We start from the raw sequence: 18,345 nt of genomic DNA, 5'->3' as shown, positions 1-18,345 counted from the left end.
GCATTTAAGTTATCTATGAACCTTAAAGTATGGAATGAGTCCTTTGATATATATTAAGAGAAAAAAGCAAGACAATATATACTGTGCCACATTTTGTATAAGAAAGAAGCGGAAATTAAGATGTACATATGTATTTGCTTATCTTTGCAAAAAAAAAGTGTAGGAAAGGAGAAACCAGAAACTAATAAAAATGGTTATCTATAAGGGGTAGCTTGGAACAGGGTGGACATGATATTCATGGGAGTGAGACTTCTCTGACTAAACGTGTTTATACAATATTGGTTTTTGAACCATGTAGTTTACATATTCAGAAATAAGAGTAAATCATAAAGGAAAAATGCCCTAAAGTTGGACCTTAAAAGAAACAAATGGCCGCCCTAAAGTTGGACCTTAAAAGAAACAAATGGCTGCCCTAAAGTTGGACCTTAAAAGAAACAAATGGCCCAATTCTATATGAAACTGGTTATTCAAACAACAATGAAAAAGAAACTTATTTGGGGTAACCTAAACAATCTACTCTGACTGTACATACAGTAATATTATTGGGAACAAGGAATTTCCAGTATAAGAGGTTAAAAATAAAATAAAAGAGAATTTAAGAAAAAAAATTATGTTGAATGCCAATGACAATATGAACTCATACAATTCATATTCCCCCCCCCATATATATATGTATATATGGTCTCCTAGTTGTGTTCCTAAAAGAGCCTAGAAAAAACACTTTAGTGGCAATGAGTCCAACTAGCCCCCCTGTCTTGCCTCTCCCAATATAATAACTGGCACAGGCAAGAATAATCAAATGGGTACTACAATCACTACATGAAAGGTGGTTGGGCAATAGGTTATTCCCACAGGGGCGAAGTACCACTCCACAGATCATTATTAATTTCAAAGGGAAAGATGTTCCTTTGGTACCCGATGCAATGTACACCCACCCCGACAGATGCATTTGGCCTTGCCTGTCCCTCAGGACCCACTTGCCCTGATTGCTGGATAAGCTGGCCTCAGTGATGGTTGTAAAGTTTCGGCCTCCACCTTGTCACCTCATCTCCTACAATGACAGACGTCTCTGCTTTGGCAAGGCTGCCATTACACCTTCCAGGGCCGAAGCTGCAGCTGCTCCCATGGCCAGGTCCAATGCAGCAGGACCCATGGAGGCCCTGGTTTTTCCAGTGGCTGCCCAGAGGCACCTAGTAACACAGTCCAGAAGTACAGATACATCAACACCCCACAGGCTTTATCCTGGAGGAGTCCTCCAGGATGTAATAGTGTCACACGGCAACTCTGAAGATGTCGCACATGACCAAGTGACCAGCCAGGCTGCTTATGAAGCCATTGCCAGCTCAGCAATGAACCACCTTTTATTCGTTTTCCTCCTTTTCTGCCTTAATTCTTTTTCCCCTTTTTGGCTCCCATGGGATCGTACCCATCATAAAACACTAGCATGTAAACTTTGCCTCAGTCTCTGTTCCCAGGCAAGTGCTTCTCCATGGAAGTACGGCAGTCACTTTCTCAACCCAGTCATCACCTTTAGCATCACTAGTAGTGGAAAAACCCAACATGTTAACCTCTTCATGAGATGCCTCTGAAGCATTCTTGCAAATGACGTTTAACCCAAAACTAATCAAGCCTCCAGACTGAATTTCCACTTTAAGGGCAATACAGGCATAAAAGAAAAAGTTAAAGAACACCGTCAGGAAACAATCAGACAAATGAAGAATGTGCAACTCTCTATAAACCCCTGGCCTGGACTCTTCAAAAGTCGATGTCATAAGTCAAAACCAAACAGAAGTTAAGGTGGGGGAGATTTTCTAGGTTAACCTCCAGATAGACTCCACAAACCTTGATTAGATCACAGGTGAAACTGCATAGAAGTCTTTAAGGGACAATTAAAAATATTTAAATATGTGTCCACTGACAGACGAATGGATAAAGAAGATGTGGTACATATATACAGTGGAATATTACTCAGCCATAAAAAGGAACGAACTTGGGTCATTTGTAGAGATGTGGGTGCATCTAGAGACTGTCATACAGAGTGAAGTAAGTCAGAAAGAGAAAAACAAACATCATATATTAACGCATATATGTGGAACCTAGAAAATGGTACAGATGAACCGGTTTGCAGAGCAGAAATTGAGACACAGAAGTAGAGAAAAAATGTATGGACACCAAAGGGGGAAAGTGGCGGGGGCTTGGTGGTGGTGGTGGTGTGATGAATTGGGAGACTGGGATTGACATGTATACACTGATGTGTATAAAATGGATGACTAATAAGAACCTGCTGTATAAATAAATAAATAAATAAATATATATATTTAAATATGGCTTGGATATTAGTTGTGATTGTAGAATGATTGTTAATTTTCTTAGGTGTGATAGTGGCATCGTGGTTATACAGGTGATTGTCCTAATTCTTAGGAGATGCATGCTGAAGTATTTAAGAATCATGATGTCATACTGACAACTTAGTTTCAAAACTGATGTGTCTTGGTGTATGTGTGGTTGGGGGGTGGGGAAGAAGGAGAGAGAGCAAATATGGTAAAACATTAACAACCATTGTATCTAGATGGAAGGCATAACGTACTTGTTAAGTGTTTTTAAATTTTCACAATAAAATGTCGGGAGATAAACGCCGAAAAAATCTAGGTAAAATGTAGGATATATTCACATTTGAAGAAATGTTTTAAACCACGTTTTATTTTCCTCAGTTTCCAGTAAGCAGCCAATACTTTATCAGGGATTAATTCATCCACCTCAAAATGGATAGTCACACCCAAATTGCTATGCTTTCAAAAGCTTTTTACCTCTTGCAGGTCTCTAGCAATTTCCCAAGGAGAAAATATTTGATGCCATTACGCACACCTCAATTCTTAGTTGGCAGAATAACCAGCGAGCAGTACAGAGCTGCTTCCTTTGAAAAACCTTTCCAGGGCGCAAACTGTGAGTACTGAGGCACTGAGGCACCATGGAGAAAATGTATTTTAGACGTAAATGTTGATTTATCTGATAGAGGCATCAGTCATCTTTTCCATGCATTGCAAATCTCGTATAGGATTCAGATAGGAATAGCATCATTCTCTACAGCTGTATTGGCAACAGATAGACACGAATTAACAAATATAGTAATATACACAGTTATTTCAGGCTTCTATTATTAGCACCACCTCTTGACTCATGGGGAAAACTCCTCCCCAACTTTTTTTGTTAATGTGACTATTGCATTTGTTTTGACAGAATTTTCTATTATCACCATTCCTCCTACCCACAACTTGCACTTTAGTCCCAAGATGCCTCCAGACAGAATTGCCACCCCCACGCCCTCTTCTGCTCTCACCAAGGTGACTGGCCCCAGGTTAGCCAACCTTCAGTGCCTCCACCCATGACAGAGTCCCAGGAAAGCGTGCCACCTCACATTATATTCATGCTAACTAGGCTGTCTAGGCAATGCTCTGGACTCATAAAGGAGTCCCCCACAGGTCAGGTTGTTTCTGCTCCATCCAGGGAGGTGTCCTTCTTATACCCACAGAATGGTCATAGTACACTAATAATGCTCATTTTCCCCTATTTAATAGTAGAACTCTTCAGTTAAGGCTGAGTTCATGACCACAGCATTAGGTTTCTGCTGCATTAATGCTGCATAATAAGCAACCCCCAAATCTCAGTAGTTTCCCAAATAAAGCCATTTATTTTTCTTTCAGATCAGCAGAGGCAGCTCTGCTTCAGGCTAACTGATTTAGGGCTGCTCCACTCGTCTCTCATCCTCTGGACCAATGGCTACCTAGGCCAAGCTCTTCTGCATGGAGGGTGGCAGCTGTGCCAGTAGGGCGAACAGAAACACAAGGGGCCATTTGAGGCCTTGGCTCAGAACTGATATGCCGTCACTTCTGCCACATATGCCTCTGGCCGAAGCCCCAAATCAATGGGGTAGGGAAGTACTCTCCATCTTGGTGAACATCGCCAAGAGCGGGGAGGAGAGGAAGAATTGCAGGCAGATCATTCAACTGACCTCAGCTTTCCTTGCAGCTTGGTGTGTCCTTGCAACGAAGTTTTGGCCAAAGGGATGTGAGGGGAAGCAATGTGTGCAGCCTTGCCCTTGTAAGGATCGGAAATGCCCTGTCTTTCCCCTGCCCATCACCTGGGGGCATGGTGGGACTGCAGCAGTCATCTGGCCCAGAGGCAGATGGCACAGCCAGTCCTACCTCTGGACTGTCACACATATGTCATTTACACTGCTGGATTTTTGCATCTCTGTTACGGCATCTTAGAACCATAGTTAGCTAGTACACCATTCATTCATTCATTCAACAAGTATTTACTGAGTGTCTTCTCTGTGTCAAGCATTGTGCTAGGCCTTGGAGGAAGTGACAACGGGCAAAAGCAAGACAGAGACTAATGGATGTTGCCTTCCTTAGGACAGAGTAGCCTAGAGAAGGGAACAAATAAACACCAAATCTCAGTGAGTTAATGTGCTTAAAAGTCTATTTCTTTTTTTTTTTTTTTTTTTTTTTTTTTTTTTTTTTTTTTGCGGTACGTGGGCCTCTCACTGTTGTGGCCTCTCCCGTTGCGGAGCACAGGCTCCGGATGCACAGGCTCAGCGGCCATGGCTCACGGGCCCAGCTGCTCCGCGGCATATGGGATCCTCCCGGACCGGGGCACGAACCCGTATCCCCTGCATCGGCAGGCGGACTCTCAACCACTGCGCCACCAGGGAGGCCCAAAAGTCTATTTCTTATTCATGCAAAGTCTAATATGGTGCTGGTGGCCCTCCTACATCTTCTAGTCAACTAATTTTGAAATATAAACTTCCCAGGTTTCTGGAACAGTGGAAGAGAGAGCTGGAAGATTACAGAATTTTTTACATGCCAAGCCAGGAAGTAGCTTATATCACACCATCCACATTTCCTTGGCCAGAACTCAGTCACATGATCACCCTTAACTGCAAAGGAAAGTGGGAATAGTAGTCCTCCTACAAAGCCAGGAAGAGGAACTCTGCCACAGATGCATAGTTATAAACTAGGAGAGGACTCTGCTCTGGCCTCAGCCTTTTTAGATTAGCTCACTTACCTCCTGAGTATGTGTGTGGCTGTGCCATTCTCAGAGTAATCCCTGAAATTTGCAGGAAAGCAGTTCAGAGCAGCATACAGCGGTAAATCAACTTCCTTCACTTTCTCTGATTCTTGTCGGTTCCAATCTACCACCATTCATTTCTGAGAACACTGTTTTCTTCCCTCCATTTTATAATTCTCTCTCCTCCTCGTAAGTTGGGCTTCTCCATAGAAGCAGAATAAAGAGCATGTGTCTGTCTGTCTATCTATCTACTTATCGTGCATGTGTGTGTGTGTGTGAGAGAGAGAGAGAGAGAGAGGAAGAAGAAGAAGAAGAAGGAGAAGGAGGAGGAGTGGGAGGAGGAGAAGAAGAAGAAGAAGAGGAAGAGGAAGAAGAAGGGGAAGAGGAAGGGGAAGAAGAAGAAGAAGGGGAAGAGAGGGAGGAGGGGGAGGAGGGAGGAGGAGGAGGGGGAGGAGGGAGGAGGAAGAAAAGGAGAAGAGAGTGATTGATTTTAAGGAAATGGCTCATGCAATTATGGAGGCTGGCAAGTCCAAAACCTGCAGGGTGGGCCAGCAGGCTGGAGAGCTGCAGGGAAGAGTTGATGTTGCAGTTCAAGTCCAAAGGCTCACAGCTGGCACAATTCCTTCTAGCCCAGGGGAGGTCAGTCTTTCTGTACCATACAGGCCTTCAGCTGATTGGACAAGGCCCACACATATTAAAGTCAATCAATTTGTAAATCTCACCCAAAAAGACTCTGACAGAAACATCTAAAATAATGTTTAACCAAATATCTAGGCACCATGGCCCAGCCAAGCTGACACATGAAATTAAACATCACATCTTCCAAGGCTAGTTTTTAACACTTTATATTTCTTGTCTAAAGTGGGAGGCAGAGTGATATGGGGGGAAAAAGTCAAAGGGTGGGTTCAAATCCCAAATCTTACTCATCTGAACTCAAGTTTTCTAATTTGTAAAATGGGAATAAGAATGGTTACCTTGAGTGGATCTGTAAAAATTAAGAGATCATGTATGTGAGACACCTAGACTTACGCCTGACAAATGGTGACAATTATTAAGTTTTCAATTTGAAAAGAAGGTTCATTGAACACTCTATGTATCAGTATTTTTACTGACGCTTTTTATTTGCAGGTGACTCTCTGCCCTTTTTGTTTTCCTTCTGAAACTGAGCAGTGTATCAACAAGAAGAAAATTCCCTGCTACAGTGTATAGTTCTCATGTGGTTTTGCCATCTCCCGGTGCTCGAGTTGCCAGCAGTCAGCTGTGTCCTGGATGCTTTGCCTTCCTAAGTTTCCATGAGCCATCATTGATGACCCATGGAATGGCACATGTTTGAACAACTTATTTAGGTACTCCAGAGAAAAACCAAGGGGAAAGAGAAGTGAGGAAGAGTGATAAGAATAAAGAAAAGGTGGGAGTTGGCAGGAAATGATGCAAGGAGAAAAAGGAACAGAAATCATATTTTCTACTAATTTTCTTTGTGTTCTTGTGTCAGTTTATAAATTAGCATCTGACTGACTGGACAAACCAACTTTTCTGATACTCTCATCCAGCCAGGCTACAGATTTCTCCATTGGGATGGAACTCAGGAAGCTTTAAAAGTGGGCCAAAGCCCCATGGGGACATGTGCCATAATAAGCAACATCGTCATTCGTAAGTTGAGTGTTGCTGAAGGCTTGGAGTAAGTAATGTAGAGGGTATCAAACAGTGCTCCTTTTAGACTTGGTTTCCTAGTTAGGCAACTGGCTAAGCCACTTGTACAAAAAGACCCCAAACACATTGGCTTTAACGAGACAGGCCTCCGTTTCCCTTTTAGTTAACAGTACAGAGATGGGCAGGTAGACGGTACAGAGTACTAGCTGAACTGCTCCACAAGGTCACTGGGTACTGAGGCAGGAATGTCGGCATTGCCATCATCAATACATGGCGTCTACCTGTGGATCCAAGATGTCACTCCAGTGCCACTTCAGTTGTCCCCTTTCCCAGCCAGGTGGAAGGGGCAGAACAAGCAGAGGGCTAAAAAGCTTTTTTTTAAAGGACATTACCTGGAAGTTGTCCTTCAATTCTGCTCACATCCCTTTGTCCAAAAGCTTGAAGGGAAGCTGGGCACATGCCCTGCCAAAAACTGCAGGGAGGGATCTGATCACTACATGGAAGAAGGCAAGACTGGGTGCCTCTGAGTAGCTAGGAGTCTCTGCCATACCTAATTCTTTGGAGGTTATTCAAATCCTTCATAAGAATCTGACCCAGTGGGCAACACCCCAATTTTCTCTTCTCTATCTGAGAAGCTCCCCTATCACCTATTTGAGGTTTCTATCTGAGAAATTCGTTTTTCTGCTTAAAAAGAAGAGAGACGCTCAAATCAGTGAGGTGACTCAGCCAAAAGCACTTGTTACAACTTGGAACTATGCCTGAACCCCCGGCCATGGCCATTCTGACTCAGTCAGGGGAATCTGAGGTGAGTGGTGGTGGTACTGTCCACAGCCAGGCTCCACCTCCTCACATAGGGAGTTCATCTGCTTTCCCACCCTCCCCCCACCCAGTCTCTCTCCCACACTCATACCTAACAGTTCTCAGCCTCAGGAGAAGATACCAAGAATACCAAGATTGAAAAATTCCATTTTGCTTCAAGGGCAGTTACTGGGTTTCCTCATGAAATGTCTTCACAATGGATGTGCTACATCTTCACTCTCCCCCAGTAATTACCACCAAAGTCCCCCTTCACCCAGTGTCTTCAGAGGTACTAGGTGAGGTGGGATGGGAGGGGGGGCTAGTTATCCCCATATTTGGCTCTTCTTCTGACATGAGAATAGTATTTGTCCGGTGTCATGGCTGCCCCCACCCCATTTCCAGGACTCCCCTCAAGGCAAATGCTGATCCCTTGAGCCAAGTGTGCCTGTCACATCCTGCTCCTCCAGGAAGGTCCTGCTGACTGGAATGCAGGCTGGATCTGGGGTAGCCTCCTTGGCCCACAGGAAGGAAGCAGCACAAGAGAAGGCTGAGTAACAAGATAATGGGAGCCTGAGTCCCTGAAGATTGCAGAGCCACCATAGCAGCCCTGAGCTGCTGTTTCAGACCTTCATCTTGTCTAAACTACCTTCATTTAAGATCTCACTTAAAGCATCCATCACCATCCTAATTGGTGGTGATGGGGGAGGTGGGTGAAATACTACTTTCCAGCTGTCAAAGATAAAGCTAGATACTAATCAAAGCAGTAAGAACAGATTTTATTCGATAACTATTGCAATAGGGAAGAGGGTCCAGTGTAAACTAAACTCTATTTCAATTTGTGTAAAACTGGGCGTTTTAAAGGGAGAATGAGGGAGTAGGGAGGAGGAAATGAGGAAGGGTGGGAGCAGAGTCAGGGAAATGGAAACAAACAAAAAGCGGGATTAAGCCATTGGGATTTGCTAATTGACGTTTACGCAAGCTAGGCTCCTACCCTCCTACAGAGACTGGGAGACAGGGACCCTATCTTCAAGTGTTGGCTGGAACAAACAGAACATTCTTTTGAGTTTTCCCAGGCAGGAACTTCAGGGGGCTGGAGTAGTCATCCTCAGGGACATGGCCTTGAGCTGTTAAAAACTATGCTAGTGTTTGTCTGTCTCTAAATGCAGGATATGGGTGGAGTCGTTATGCACCAAGAGCTCCTTCTGCAGTGCTCACAGTCCACCTCACTCCCATATCTGGGATCTTTGTGGGGCGGCCCCAGGATAGCTTGGCGCTTAGGACCTCAGGAGAGCGAATCAGATCCAGGGCTTCCTGGCTAGCAGCCCCGCACATGCAGGCCCTCTCCTCTGCAGGAGACAGGGCAGCCAGGGGAAAAATCATTGGAAAACAAGCTAGGAGAAAAGGAGCCGCAGTTCTCATCCTTCTTCTTGGTGTCTCTCATGGTTTGATAAGCTAGAATGGGCCTTTAGTCAAAATTTGAGTCCCCTGCTTCCTTGAGCTGTGGAGCAGGGAGGAGGGTGGTCTGGATTGCACTTCTGGAGGCTCCGAAAGCGCAGCGGCAGAGATCGGGGTCTGAGCTATGACTTCAGCAGCGCCCCCCCAGACTCCCCATGCCTCATCTTGCTCCCTAACAACTCCTCTCCTTACCCCACCACCAACTCCTAGCCCCCATCCCCTACCCCATCCCCAGAGTACTCTCCTCTCTTTCACACCCGTCCTTGACCCCAATTACCATGTGTGCTTGCTGGTGCCTTCCAAAGTCAGTCTTTCTCCAGCTGTGCGCCCATCTACCTGTAAATTTCTCCCTCCTCCTTTGCTTGGCTAACACCTACTCAACCTCAGCCATCAGCCCTCAGCTGTCAGCTTGAACACTGCCTCTTCATTTTGTCTTTCCCTGAACCTCCAAACCAGGTCAGTCTCCACTCCCTCCTAACTCTGGATTTCTATCATTTCTGCCACCATTGCTTACCTGTCTCCCTGTCACTGTCATGACCATCTAATGGTTTTACATACTGGAATGAAGCAGCATAAAGGTAGCAACCCTCTCATTCTTGACTCATCTCTAGCACCAAGGAGGGACTCAGGAAATTTCAGTTAGATAAGCAGATGTGGAAACCTGATTGAATGGTGGAAAAGAGGTGTAGAGCGGGAGAAAAGTGAGGCCCCAGCTGCCATCCACTCTTCCCTGAAGTCTGGCAGTGCAAGGAAGCACATGAAAAGAGAAGTATTTCAGGGTACAACAGAGTAAAGGAAGGCTGACTTAACACTGGGGTCAAAGCCAGCATGTTTGAAAGTGGAAGCTAGGGAGCCAGTGGAGAGGAGAAAGTTGAGAAGGTGGGGAGGGGCGTAGAGTTGAAGGAAGGGGACCTGGTTTAGAAAAGGCAACAAGAAAGTAAAGTATGCTCAAAGAGACATAAAAAAGCAGGCATCACAGGTCTTAGTAGTGTACCTGCCCTGTAGTATTGTACCTGTTGCACAATAAATGTTTGAAGGGGAGAGGTGAAAAATTGTGGTTGCCTATTTCAGATGACCTCAGTCTTCTTAGGGAAATAGGAGGGTAGGTCTTATGAAAAATGGGCATTGAGAATCAAGAAATATTCTCTGGTGGTGGGATGAACTGGGAGATTGGGATTGACATATATACACTAATATGTATAATAGAGATAACTAATAAGAACCAGCTGTATAAAAAATAATAAAATAAAATTCAAAAAAAAAGAAATATGCTCATTTGTTAGTGTATTAGTTAGGACTGACTAAGTTCTATAACAAGTAGACTCAAAATACAATGGCTCTACAGTGTAGCCTCTATGCTATAGAAATTTAATTCTTTACCGTTAGCAGTCCAGGATGGGTATTCAGGTCAGTGGGTAGTTCCCCTTTTGTTGATCATTAAGGCACACAGGCTCCACCATCCTCTAAGGTCTAGAGAAAGTGGGAAGAACATGCAGAGCATGCAAAGGAGGTTCTCATGGACCTGGCATGGAAGGAACACACATTTCTGTTCACATTCCTTTGGAGGGATCTTAGTCATGTGTCCTCAACCAACTATAAAAAGGGCTGGAAGATATTAGTCTAGCTGTGTGCCCACAGGAGAGAACAGAGTTTGATACACAGCTAGTGGTTTTCACCACTGTGGTAGGCAGAAAAATGGACCCCAAAGATGTCTACATCCTAATCCTTAGAACCCGTGAATATGTTACCTTACATGGCAAAGGGACTTTGCAGATGTTTAGGACCTTGATATGAGGTAGTTATTCTGCATTATCCCCCTGGGTCCAGTGTAATCACAAGGGTCCTTGTAAGTGAAAAAGGGAGGTAGGAGTCAGTATCAGAGTGATACAGCATGAGAAAGACTTGTCTGGCCATTGTTTGCTTTGAAGATGGAAGGGGGCCATGAGCTAAGGAACTCAGGTAGCCTGTAGAAGCTAAAAAAGACAAGGAATGGATCCAAAAAGAATACAACTCCTGCTGATACCTTGACTTTAGCACAACTTCAGATTTCAGACCCATTTCAGATTTCTGATTTCCAGAACTCTAAGATAATACATCTATATTGTTTTAAGCCACCAAATTTTGGAGATTTGTTACAGCAGCAAGTGGAAACTAATACAACCAAATTCGGTAATTCCTTTTTTAAAGAAGTACCTATTAATGGTATGAAGCGTTATTTTAAATTTTAAGAAGACAAGACTATGTGTTGACTTTCCACCTTATGCACAAGCCTATTGACTGCCTCATGAACTCTCGGGAACCAGTCAGGGCTGGAGGACTTTAATGTGGAGAGGTTCTAGAACAGCAGTTCCCAAAATGTGGTCCCCAGACCAACAGAATCTGCCTCTCCTAAGAACTTATAGAAATGCAAATTCTCAGCCAACCCAGACCTACTGAATCAGAAACTCTGGGGCCCAGCAGTCCGTGTTTAACAAGCCCTCCATGTGATTCTGACATTTGCTCAAGTTTGAGAATAGGACTAAGGCTCTATTCTAGATTGAAAGAAACTAAAAAGAAGCAAAAATGAATTAGCAACACATAATTCTAAACTGGGTCTTTTTATTCCAAAGGACATTATTGGAACAATTAAAGAAATCTGGATGGAGTCAGAGCATTCATAGTAATGAATCCATGTTAATTTCCTGATTTTGATGGTTGTGTGGTGGTGATGTAGGAGGTCCTTGCTTGTAGGAAATATACACTAAAAGTATTCAGATGTAATGAGGTGCCTTGTTAGGAACTTAATTCTCAAATGATTCAGGGAAAAAACAGTTTTAAACTATAATTTCCATTTTTCTTTGAGACTATTTCAAGATTTTTTTTTAATTTTGAAAAAAAAAATAACCCAGCAAGATACCATTTGTCAAATATCAGCTTGGCAAAGGTGGAAAACATGTGTAACACCTAGTGCTGGTGAAGGTATGGGAAACAGAAAGTTTCACATACCATGGTTGGAATTATAAGTTGTAATATTTTTGGAAGGCAATTTTACAATATCTATCAAAAATTTAAAAGCAAATTTTTCTTACCAATTCTGCTGAGGGTAAGGAAATATATTTTATTGCAGTACTCTTTATACTAGAAAAAAACTGGAAACAACTGAAGTGTTTATCATTAGGTGACTGGTTAAATAAATTATGGTATAAAATATGCAGTGAGTTACTTGGCTTTAGACCACAACTTCTAAAGGTCCTGAACCAAGTTCCCTTTTGCTAAAAGATTTTAAAAGTCTAAGGAAAGGCTGTGAAAGAATTCTGTAGAAAGTTATAAGGCGCAGGGTTGAGAGCTTGGCAGATAGCAGTGTGACAGTCAGGTTCCAACCAGGAACATATAAACCACTCTAAGTATTTGGATGGAGGGAATCTAATGCAAGGGATTGGTGACATACTCAGGGATCAGAGAAAGCTGATACAGATACAGCTTTTAAAATAACAATGCTCAAGGAAATAAAAGACAAATTTGAGAATTTGGCAAATTAGAAGAAAGAAGGGAGATGGAAAGTCCATAACTGAAAAATAGAGTATATATTTAATAGCAGATTACACAGTGAACTGGAAGATAAATTATATCCAGAATGAAGCCTGGGTAGGGAGTGAGGGGACAAAGGGATGGAAATGAGAGATTAAGAGGCATAAGAGATACAGTGAGAAGGTCTAACATACCTTTATTTGGAGTCCCAGAAGGAAAGAGGAAGATAATGGTATAGAACAAATATTCAAGCACACAGTGGCTGAAAATTTACCAAAACTGAAGAAAGATACATATCTACAAATTTAACAGCCCTAAGAATCCCAAGCAGGATTACTTACTAAAAAGGTAATCCATACCTAAACATATCATAGTAAAACTGGAATAAACTAAAGACAGAGAAAAAATCTTAAAGAAGCCGTTAACAAAAGAACATATTAAAGAGGCAGATGAACAGCTGACTGCTCATCAGCTAGAGAAGAAGTCAGAAATTGGTGGCTTGATGCCTCCAATGTGACAAAAGAATGTGATGCTCAACCTAGAATTCTATTCCCAGAAAAAATAACTGTTAAGAACGAAGGTGGGGGACTTCCCTGGTGGTCCAGTGGTTAAGAATCCGCCTTCCAATGCAGGGGACGTGGGTTCGATCCCTGGTTGGGGAACTAAGATCCCACATGATGCAGGGCAACTAAGCCCGTGCGCCACAACTGCTGAGCTCGCATGCTCTGGAGCCCATGTGCCACAACTAGAGAGAAGCCTGTGTGCCACAACGAAAGATCCTGCATGCCACAACTAAGACCCAACACAGCCAAATTAATTAAGTAATAAAAAATAAATAAATGGTATTATTCAATTCCAAAAAAAAAAGAACAAAAGTGGAATAAGCTGTTTTTAGGCAAACAAAAGTTGGAAAGTTCTACCTCTAACAGGACAGAATGTTTTAAAGAAAGTTTTTCAGACACAAGGAAAATGACTGCACAAGGAAAGTTAGGGAGGGAGAGAAGAATGAAGAGCAATGGAAAGTAATTATAACAGTAAATATATGGATAAATCTAAATAAATATTTGGTGTAGAAAATAATAATGTATTTTAATACATATCTATGCATTTATACATACATAATTAAAATTCACAAAAACAATAGCATATAAGATGAGATAAATAGTTAAAGTATTCTAAGATCCTTGCATTGTCTAGGATGAAGATAAAAGTATCAATTATCACTAGGCTTTGATAAGTCAAGAATGGATCTTTTAATTCCTTGCCCATTAAAAGAATGGAAAAAGTGTACAACTTCCAAATCAACAGAGGGAAAAATAGAATAATAGAATAATTGTGATACAATTCTAACAGAATAATTCTAATCCAATCTGAAAGCAAGAAAAGAGATAACAGGGCTTAAGATTATGTGGGATAAATAAAATCAGTGAATAAGATTGAAAGCAAAACATAACAGAAGTTGTATATTAAAGGCCTAATGCTCTTGTTAAAAAAAGTTATCAAACTTAAAACAGCAACAACTATATGCTATTTCCAAGAGGCACATTTAAAATAAGGACACAGAAAGGCTGAAAGTGAAAGTATGGAAAGAGCTATGCCAGGTAACAATAACCAAAAAGAAGCTGATGTTATTAATACCAGAAAAAAATAGCCAAAATAAGCCAAAGGCATTACTACAGATAGAGTTTTACTTCTTAAAGTTTCAATACACCAGGAAGATATAACAATTCTGTATTTTCATGCACCTAATAACGACTTCAAATATATAAAGCAAAATTCACAGAACTATAAATAGAAATGGATAACTCAACAATGATCTCATTAATCAATAGAACAAGCAGATAAAAATTCATGAGCAGAGAAGATCTGAACAATACATTACAAAATTGATCTAATGTCTTTATCTAGGTGACTGCACCCAGCATTTGCAGAACACATGTTCTTTTCCAGTGCCTGTGAAACCTTCACTAAGGTCAAATACACACTGGGCCATAAACAAATCTCAACAAACTTCAATGGATAGCAATCATATAGAGTATGATTTCTGACCACAATGTTATAACAAAAAATATAACTAAGAAGTCCCTATATGTTTAGAAATTAAAAATATACTTCTAAATAACCTGTGGGGGCTTCCCTGGTGGCGCAGTGGTTGAGATCTGCCTGCCAATGCAGGGGACACGGGTTTGTGCCCTGGTCCGGGAAGATCCCACATGCCACGGAGCGGCTGGGCCCATGAGCCATGGCCACTGAGCCTGCGCGTCCGGAGCCTGTGCTCCACGACAGGAGAGGCCACAGCAGTGAGAGGCCCACGTACAGAAAAAAAAAAAAAAAAAAACCTATGGGATCTGTTGTAATTATCTGTGCTTTCTGTTCTTTCTTATCACACCAGAGGTCTATCAATTTTAATTCTCTTTTTAAAGTACCAACCTTGACCTTTGATCCTCTCTGTTGTGTTGCTTTCTGTTTCATTGATTTTTGCTCTCATCTTCGTTATTACCTTCCTTTAACTTTAAAAAAAATGGGATAGATCATTAGTTAACTTGACAATAATGTTCGTATGAAGTTTTACAAAAATACAAAGTGCTTTTTAATTAATCCTCAGAGCAACATTGTGAGTTGGGTCTTTTCCCTCATTTTACAGATGGGGAAATTATAGACATAATTATTGCATTCACTGAAATACTGGCCCTAAGGTTTGCATCCAAGACCAGAGGAACTTCTCCTGCCCATCCCAGGGCCTCCTTTTATTCTTTGAGAACTTAAGGAACACTTACCCCATGGTTAAGATGGTGGAAGCTTGGCTCTCACCAACCCTTACTTCAGTAATCGCCAGCACATCTATTGCCAAGAAAACATAGAGGTGGGGAAGAAGTGGAGAGCAAAATGTGTACAACATGAGTGGGCAGGCTGCCTAGCCAGCAAGGAAAGTGTGAAGCTGCCCTTGACCCACCCATACTCTTGATCACTGGACTAGAGCTGGAGGCTCCTCCTGTTGACCCCTTTTCCAGAATAAAAAAGACAAAGCATGTTTGCTTAGAAACAGTGGATTTCTTGCTTAGAAGCAAGATACCACTGAGTAAACTTATCCAAGAAAATTTTTTTCCTCAAATATTGTGTAGGGTGGCCCTTGGAGGATTTTCTTGGCTTGAGGAAGGGCCTAGATTCCATTGCCTGAGTGTCCAGATGTTTGAGTCCTTGGACAGGGGTCACCACACTGCCAGATTTACTTCCCACACCCTTCTACAAATGCTTCTCAGTACAGGCACATTTCTAAGGGCTCTAATAACACTAACTTCTCCAACCTTCATTACAACCTCTGAGGTTGTTACTATTATTATCCCAAGAAGAGGTAGATGAGGACACACAAGCAAAAAACAGAAGGTTTAGTTACTTGTCTAAGTCATCCGGGAATAAGTGAAAGAGTCCTTATTTGAACCCAGGCTTCATGGCGGAGAGACTGTGCTCTTGGCTACTACACTATGTCACCTCTCTACAAGGGATTCACACAAACTCCTTCCTGAGCATAACTGATACTATTCATAGCCTGAGAAGAACTGCCAGGTCTAAATGGGAACACTCAAAGGAAAGAAGAATCGAGTTAAGTGTTCTGACTTCCTTCTGCATTGTCTCCAGCCAAGGCCCTCAGCTGAGGCTGGGGAAGAGGCATGGAGAGACCTCCCAGGGAACTCCATGGGAAACCTTAAGTTCCTGATGCAGACTTCACGTCCCCACTGTCTGTCCTCAGCTAACTGATCCTCAGGTGACCATTTCTCAGTTTGAATCTCATAAGGGAAAAGTTCCTTGCATTGCATGACTGGTATTCAGTACCATTTCACCCTTAGTGTCTCTGTACATAAACCAAGATGAAATTATTTTTCAGGCTTTCACTTTCCGACAAATTTGCTAGAAATAGAGAGCACACTCCTATGGAAGCCTTTTCTAAACTCACTGTTTATTAAGGTTTTCTCTTCCTGTTTTATTGCTCCTCCCTCCGCTTGCCCTTCCTGTGAATTCCATATGAACTGAACTCATTTCAGAGTCTTTCCCATACTCCCCACATCCATAAGCTGTGAGACCTTTAGTAAGTTTTGGTTAAGTTTTTCCCCTCCCTAGGAATTTTCTCAGTTCACATAAAATTTCTAATTTATTGGCAAAAAAAAGGTGACATAATATCTTATTGTTTTAATGTCTGTAGCATATGTAACATAAAACTTTAGAAATTTGCTGAGACTTCAACTAAAAGGGAATTTTTTCAAACTGTTGCAACAGGGAGTTTTAAAGGGAATGTCTCATCAAACTTGAGGAATGAAAGCGGTTTTATAGGGGAAAGAAACAAAAGCAGCACTGAACACTGCGATTTGGGTGGGTTTTGGTCAGGTCAGTATTGCAATCTTACAGAAATTAGTTTTACTTCCTGATTTGGCTCATTGTGCCTGTTACATCCTGTTCCCGGAATTGTTGACTCAGGAGTTTAGGAGTGAGCTATTCTCTCAGAATAGCAGAGAGCAAGGAGGTCACTGTATATTCAGAGAAGAAAAATTTACAGTTCTCTGCATTCTCCCTTTTTATTCCTGACTTTGGTTATTCATGCTTTCTTTTTTTCATGATCAGTCTCACCAGATTTGAAACAGACATTTGGCTCTGTTCTCTATATTTTTCTATTTTGTTTTTTTCTGCTCTTTATTACTTCCTTATTTTAACTTTCATTAGGATTTATTTTGATTGTTCTACTTTTTGAGATGTTGCTTTGGTGATTACCAGGTTTTCTGATTTTCTGAAATATCTTTCTAGGCTGTAAATTTCTCTCTAAGCACTGCCTAAGCAATATCCCTCTGCTTTTGATATGTAGTATTTTCATTGTCCTTCAGTTGAAAATACTTTCTTCTTTGAACCATGATTTTAAAGTGTATTTGTAAATTTCTGAATATAATAGACATGTTCTAGGTATTTTTTATTATTACTTTCTAATTTAATTTCAATTATTTAAATTTTGTTGAGATTTACTTTATGGTCCAGCATATATGTCAACCCCACCCCCCCAGCTTTATTGGAATATAATTGACCCATGCCATTGTGTAGATCAATTTTTGAAAATGTTTCATGTGTTCTTGACAAAAAATATGCATCCTTGATACACTGGTGCATAGTTCCATGCATATGTGTTAGAATGCTTGTTAATCTTATTGTTTAAATCTGTGTCTTTACCAATTTGTAGTCTGCTTGTCCTATTAACTAAAGAGAGGTGAAAAAAAATCTCTCATCATGAGTGTGGATTTTGTATTTCTCCTTTGAGTTCTACATATTTATTAGGTAGATACTAACTTATAACTGTTCTATCTTCCCAGTTTTTTCTTCCCTGAAAATTTGTCTTAATGTAACACCTCCCTTTATCTCTAGGAATGGTTTGTGCCTTGAAGTCCCTGTTCCATCTAATATTAGTAGAGCTACACCAGTTTTCTACTGCCTTCATATAACTTCTTTCCATTCTTTTACTTTCAGACTTTGTGTCCTTATATTTGAGTCTTTTGTAAGCAGCAACATAGTGGGGTTTTGTACTTTCGCCCTATGTGCTATGGTCTATATGTTTGTGTTTCCCAAAAATTCACAGGTTGGAACCCTAATACACAGTGTAATGGTGTTAGGAGGTGGGGGCCTTTGGGGGGTGATTAGGTCATCAGGGTGGGGCCCTCATGAATGGGACTAGTGTTCTTATAAAAGAGACCCTACCTGACTCCCCAGCCCCTTCTGCCATGTGAGGATGCAACAAGAAGTCTGCAACCCTGAAGAAAGCCTTGACCCAACAATGCTGATCTCCAATCACTCTGGACTTCCAGCCTCCTAAACTTGAGAATTAACATTTTT

At 41.6% G+C, this 18,345-nt stretch overlaps 1 protein-coding gene across 1 annotated transcript in view; it reads right to left on the bottom strand.

Annotated features, from left to right (window-relative positions):
- MGAT1 (alpha-1,3-mannosyl-glycoprotein 2-beta-N-acetylglucosaminyltransferase) overlaps positions 1-18,345 on the bottom strand; it is a 76,676-nt gene that overhangs the window by 39,786 nt on the left and 18,545 nt on the right. The window contains exon 3 of the mRNA XM_081230686.1: positions 14,911-14,990. The gene's annotated coding sequence lies outside the window, so the exon portion shown is untranslated. The remainder of the gene's footprint in view (positions 1-14,910; positions 14,991-18,345) is intronic.

This window comes from Mesoplodon bidens (assembly GCF_964165515.1).
Source record: "Mesoplodon bidens genome assembly, chromosome: 4".
In the NCBI taxonomy this organism is placed as follows: domain Eukaryota; kingdom Metazoa; phylum Chordata; class Mammalia; order Artiodactyla; family Ziphiidae; genus Mesoplodon; species Mesoplodon bidens.
The sequence above is the reverse complement of the archived record's forward strand: the minus strand, read 5'-3'. Positions and strand labels throughout refer to the sequence as shown.